Here is a 6,688-nt window from a genome sequence, read left to right as displayed (position 1 = left end):
TCCCTTCTTTCCTTCCCCTCCTCATGACAGAAAGCAATCTGATATAGGTTATATATGTACAATCACATGAAATATAGTTCTGCATTAGTCATTTTGTGAAAGAAGAATCAGAACACAAGGGAAAAACCTCAAAAGTGAGAAAAACAAACAAAAAGTAGAGACAGTATGGTTCAATCTGCATTCAGAATCCACAGTTCTCCACCATTTTGGATCCACCCCCAGAAGTCCTCATTATCTTTCTCCCTAAACCTCTTCCCCCTTGTACCTTCCCTGTTATTATATCTGGCAACACCATCCTTCCAGGCTTCAGGCTCGCAACATGGAAGTCATTCTGGATTCCGCATTCTCTCTCATCCTCCATATCTAAAATGTTTGCAAGGCTTGCTGATTTCAGCTTTGCAACATCTTTCAAATCCAACTGCCTCTTCTCTGATACTGCCACAACTCTAGGACAGACCCTCATCACCTCCCACCTGGACTCTTGCAATAGCTGTTGGTGGGTCTTCCTGCCTCAAGTCTCAGTCCATTCTCCATTCAGCACCAAAGTGATTTTTCTAAAGTGTACTTCCAATGATGTTATTCTTCTACTCAAGAATTAACTCCATTGACTCTCTATTTTCTCCAGGATCCAATAAAAAATCCTCGGCTTGGTATTAAAGCCTTTCATTAACTAGCCCTTTCCAGCCTACCTTTCCAGTCTTGTTACACCTTACCCACAATGTACTCTTTCCTTTTTTTTGGTGAGGCAAATGGGGTAAAGTGACTTGCCCAAGATCACACAGCTAGTAAGCATCAAGTGTCTGACGTTGGATTTGAACTCAGGTCCTCCTGACTCCAGGGCTGGTGATCTATCCACTCTGCCACCTAGCTGCCCCTCACAATGATCCAGTGATACCGACCTCCTTGCTGTGCCTTGAATAATATACTCTGTCTCTTGGCTTTGAGCAGTTTTTCTGGCTGGCCTCCATGCCTAGAATGCCCTCCCTTCTGTCTCCATTTACTGACCTTCCTGGCTTCCTTCTAAAATCCTGTCTTCTACAGGAAGTCTTTCTCAACTCCTTTTAGTTCTAGTGCCTTCCCTCTGTTCATTATTTCCTATTTATCCTGTATATAGATTGTTTTGTTTGATTGTTTTGTCCCCCATTAGATTGTGGTCTCCGAGGGCTGCCTTTTTTCTCCTCTTGCATCCCCAGTGATTAATACAATGTCTGCCTCATAGTAGGCACTTAGTAAATGCTTATTGACTGACAGAGGGTGGGCTTCAGAAATCTACCAAATCTACCATGTGTCTAGGCCTTTTTATGCCCTTGGGTAATCAGGGAGCTGCTTCAAGGAAGCCTGGGCCAATCAAATCCCATGGTTAGCTTTCTCCTAGGTCTTCCCCACACTGACTAGGGTTGGGGGGTGATAGAGGTAAGGAATGAAGCTTCATCAGGGAACCTGTGGCCAATCAAGTCCTGAGGGCATCTCTGTCTTCTTTTAGGGAAAATCTCCTATGTTGTGGGTGTGAGTCAAGGAAATTCTGGTTGAATGCTGATAAGAGACTTTACTGTACAGTCCTTAATACAGGGAAGAGTGGAAAAGTGAAAAACTAAAAGCACAACAAAAATGTGGAATAAGACAAAATTCAGAAATCCTAAGCCTTTACTCCCCCCATTTGAACGGACCAAGTCTCAAATTTCCTTGTGTGGTCCACATGGTGCATTATTTCAAATCTTTGCAGTTCATAGTGGATTTCTCTTTCTTTCTCTTTCTTCCTTCCTTTCTTCTTTCTTTTTTTTTTTTTGCAGGGCAATGAGGGTTAAGTGACTTGCCCAGGTCACACAGCTAGTAAGCGTGTCAAGTGTCTGAGGCTGGATTCGAACTCAGGTCCTCCTGAATCCAAGGCTGGTGCTTTTACCCACTGTGCTACCTAGCTGCCCCTCATAGTGGGTGACGATGATCAGGATGTAATGATTGGAATGATGCCACCTACTGGAGACTTGCTGTGGGAAAGCTCCGCCATGAGGAAAATGCCTCAGAGGCATTGTGGCTTTTCCTTGGCGGCAGGAAATGACGTTTACTCATGGGTGCTGTCTATCAAGGCTACCAGCCAATCAACTTGAGGAGCCTCCTATTTTCTGGGAGGAGACAGGAAGGAGGAAAGGGAGCCTGTGCAGAGAGCTCTCGCGCTTTTGGGTTCCTGACTTGATGGTGGTAGCGGCGGCAGAGGACTTCACAGGAAATTTGAGGAAAGATAGGAATGCCAGGCTGTTGGAATTCTGTTCTCAATCTTTTTCTTTCTATTTTCCAATAAACCCTTAAAAACCTAAACTCATTTTATCAGTGATTTTAGTCAATTTCCCCCAAAACTGGGGGAACAGATTAGAATCCACATTTAGAATCTTAAATTACACAAGGAGCAGCTCCAGGAACATCTGGACCACAGCATGGGCATTTCTGTCGCAGTCAATAATTCTTTATCACACATCAGGGCTGTTGGTAGTAAAGTAGCTGAGAGATCATAAGTCTTTTGCATGCAACCTCTCCTGGAATCTAAGTGGATACTGTATGTCTCCCTGTACAGAGATCCACTCGATGCCTGATTTCCCAAATCTTTACCCTCCCTGATATCTACATCACTGGAATGATGCAGGATATTTGCCCCCTTAGAGGTCTTCGTGGAAGGGATGCTTCCTCCTTCCATGGGGCTAAATAAAAACTCTTCCTCACTGATACCCAATGACTCAGAATTTCCAGCAAGTCAAGTAAGGAATAGTCCCTTTTCCACATAAATACAAGCTTATCATAGTTATATACAGTTATCTCTTTCACATCGTGACTTTTTCCATTGGTAGAAAGCATCCATTGTGTATTGGCATAAGAAATTACATGGAAATTTTGGGGGAGTTTTGTGGATGCTGCAGATAACACAGAAAAAGTTTAGAAACTCAGAAATGCATAAAATATATGTATTCTGTTGTATAATATCAACCCAAGTTTTATAATAAGGTATTGTAAACACCACATAAAAGAAAGAGAAAAGATTCAGGCATCTTCTCTGGTACAAAGAGAGGGCCAAAATTTTTTCCGTGGATTTTCCAGATCTTGGGGGTACTACACCACTAAACCCTGGAAGTGGAAGGGATAACTGTAGTGACAGTTTCACATTCTCCATGCAATTAGAAAGCAAGATACCAGATGGTCTGACTAGCATAAGGAACATGTTTGGGCTGGAAAAGTTGGTCTAAAGTCTCCTTTAAGGGGAAACTCACACGATTCATCTGCCCAGCACAACATGGCATCAGGAGCAGTGAGGTGGCATAGTGGATAGAGCATTGACCCTGAAGTTGGGAGGACCTGAATTCAAATCTCACCTCAGACACTTACTAGCTTGTGACCCTGGGTAAGTCATGTAACCCCAATTGCCTTAAGTATCCATGGTCATCTCCAGTCATCCTGATACATATCTTGCCTCTGGACTTGTATGGCTCTGGAGGAGAGAGTGAAGCTGGTGACTTTGCACAGCCCTCTTTCACTTCAATCCAATTGACTGCAAGTCATGACATCACCTCCCCGATGTCACAGTCCTCTTTGAGAAGGAAGGACAAACAACAACAACTCATGGTATTACCATTCCAGTGTCCAGGTTGGCACTAGACACACTTCACTCCTCAACTTCTGCTGTTCTTCTAATATCTCTGACCTGGTGTCTCTTGGGTGCCAATGTGCCTCCACAAACAATTATATGCAGTGGGAAGTATTGCTAAAATTCCTCCATTAATACTGTCTCCAAAGGGAAGAACCTTTCAGTGTCTAGTCCTGTGTTCTCAAGGTCCCAGACCATTTGGTTAAACTCATGGTTACCCACGAGGAATTAGATGAGGATCTTCTCTGCTCCATCCCTCAAGGCTCTTATACTTGCCACCCATAACAGCCTGGAGCTCAGCCCACTGGGAAGACTTGACAGGACCCACGTTCCCTAAGGTATCCCTTATTGCTTGATCTATGGCTCCCTACAGTGGAGGGAGCCATAGATCAGCCAGACAAAATGTTATTCTTTAAGAGCCAGGGCCCACAGAAGAGGCAGGCTTCCGAGGTTTAGACTAGAGGCCTCAGTCTCTGATTATATGATTATGTGTTAGAGGCAAGAAAGTACTTTTCAAAAGTAGTACACCGATTGGCTACTCTGAGATACTTGGAGCTCCAGACACCCAATAGTCACTCATTCTAGCCATGTGTTTGTGCCTGCCCAAGGCTCCACTAAGTCTGGTCTTTATGGAGAGAGACCTACAAAAACACTTGCCTCATGGAGTCATAAATGCCCAAGGGGAGAGACTTTAGGACAGCCTACTTTATAACTTCCAGGCTTACAGTCTCTTCTGGGCCTCGCTTGAATGAGGGAGACTTACACGTGACTTGGTAAGTGGGAACCATCAGGATGTCCAAATGGGGAACAGAGGTTTCCAAAAACCAGAAAATTCTATTACGTCTGTGCTTCCTTCTCAGATATTTGAGGAAAGAAGTATCATTAGGAGATGCAAAATGGTGCAGTAGATAGAGTGCTGGGCCTGGAATCAGCCCAGAATTCAAATCTGGCCTTAGATGTTTACTAGTTGTGTGACTCTGGGCAAGTCCTTTGACCTGGGTAAGCCTCAGTTTATTCAACTCTCAAATGGGAATAATAATAGCACCTACCTTCCTGCATTGTTGTGAGGACCAAATGAAATATCTGTCAAGTATTTAGCGCAGTTCCTGGTACATGGTGGGTGCTTATTGAATGCGTGTTTCCTTTTCTCCCTCCCTACATTCCTTTTTTCTGGACTATGCCTAGAATCTGCTGGGTTTCCTCTACCCTCCGTATTTCTCAAAACTTGACCGAGCAGGCTGGAACCTGGATTTTCTTAAGGATGATTTCCCATCCTTTGTTCCTCATATGGACCGTCCAACCATCTGATCTATGGCCTCTGCCACCATGACCTTGTCTGGCCCAGTAAAAATTCCATCATCAACGTGGAAGTATTTATCAATATCCTCAGGAAAAGGGAACCCTCTTTCAGGTCTCTGCCCATTAGAATGTGGCAGTACGAGAGAGAGTTGAGGTGGCCCTGGGGAAGGATGGTGCTTTGGACACCTTCCCAAGTGAAAGAAAACTGCTCCTGAATTGTCTTGGCCACAAACATATAGGGAAAAGAAAACGTTGGCAAGGCAGATAGTGCCATACTACTCAGGCTAAGCCTGGGCTGCCTACTCTATGATATCGAGGAGAAACAGCTGTAGAGATGAGAAGCTGTAGAGAGGCCTTTCTTCAGCTTCCTTTAGTAGGCTGCCAGTTTGCACCTGCTTTTCTCACAGGTAACACAGGGTTGTTTCAAGGGGAGCCAGTATAACAGAGTACTCTAGTTTCCTTCATTTGCATCATCACTAGAAAAATTTTCTACCCTCCTGGCCACTTGCTATTGTACAGAGTTAACTACATGGGATGGTTTGGGTAACTCTAAAGGTTTCCATTTGCCCTTACCCACAGTAAGAGGCCTAGAGGTTGGTGGTGGTTCGCCCTTTGTTTTTTTTTTTTTTATAGTTTTTATTTTTTTTAATGAGATATTTTATTTTTTCCGTTACATGTAAAGATAGTTCTCAACTTTTGTTTATACATGCTTTACAATTTCAGATTTTTCTCCCTCCCTCCCCTCCCTCCCCCCCTCCCCTAGACAGCAGGTAATCTGATATAGGTTATATCTATATATCTCTATACATATACATATATATATATACACACACATATATATACACATAATAACATTAATCCTATTTCTGCATTAATCCTGTTACAAGAGAATCAGAGCAGTGATGCAAAACCTCAAAATAGAAAAAAAAAACAACAGCACCCAAAACAAAAGAAATAATATGGTTCAATCAGCATCTATACTCCACAGTTCTTTCTTTCTTTTTTTTTTCTTGGATTTGGAGATCCTCTTCTATCATGAGTTCCCTGGAACTCTTCTGTACCATTGCATTGGTGAGAAGAATATAGTCCATCACAGTAGGTCAACACTCAATGTTGATGATACTGTGTACAATGTTCTTCTGGTTCTGCTCATCTCACTCATCATCAGCTCACGTAAGACCCTCCAGGTTTCTCTGAACTCTTCCTGCTCATCATTTCTTACAGCACAATAGTATTCCATTGTATTCATATACCACAACTTGTCCAGCCATTCCCCAATTGATGGGCACCCCCTCAACTTCCAATTCCTTGCTACCACGTAAAGAGCAGCTATAAATATTTTTGTACATGTGGGTCCCTTTCCCCCTTCCATGATTTCTTTGGGCAAAAGACCTAAAAGTGGGATTGCTGGGTCAAAGGGTATGCACAGCTTTATCGCCCTTTGGGCATAATTCCAAATTGCTCTCCAGAATGGTTGGATCAGCTCACAGCTCCACCAACAATGCATTAGTGTTCCAATTTTCCCACAGCCTCTCCAACATTTATTATCTTCCTTTTTTGTCATTTTAGCCAATCTGATAGGTGTCAGGTGGTACCTCAGAGTTGTTTTAATTTGCATCTCTCTAATCATTAGAGATTTAGAGCATTTTTTCATATGGGAATAGATAGCTTTGGTTTCTTCATCAGAAAACTGCCTGTTCATATCCTTTGACCATTTCTCAATTGGGGAATGACTTGGATTCTTATAAATTTGATTTAATT

The sequence above is a fragment of the Dromiciops gliroides genome, chromosome X (assembly GCF_019393635.1).
Source record: "Dromiciops gliroides isolate mDroGli1 chromosome X, mDroGli1.pri, whole genome shotgun sequence".
Classification (NCBI taxonomy): domain Eukaryota; kingdom Metazoa; phylum Chordata; class Mammalia; order Microbiotheria; family Microbiotheriidae; genus Dromiciops; species Dromiciops gliroides.
The sequence above is the reverse complement of the archived record's forward strand: the minus strand, read 5'-3'. Positions refer to the sequence as shown.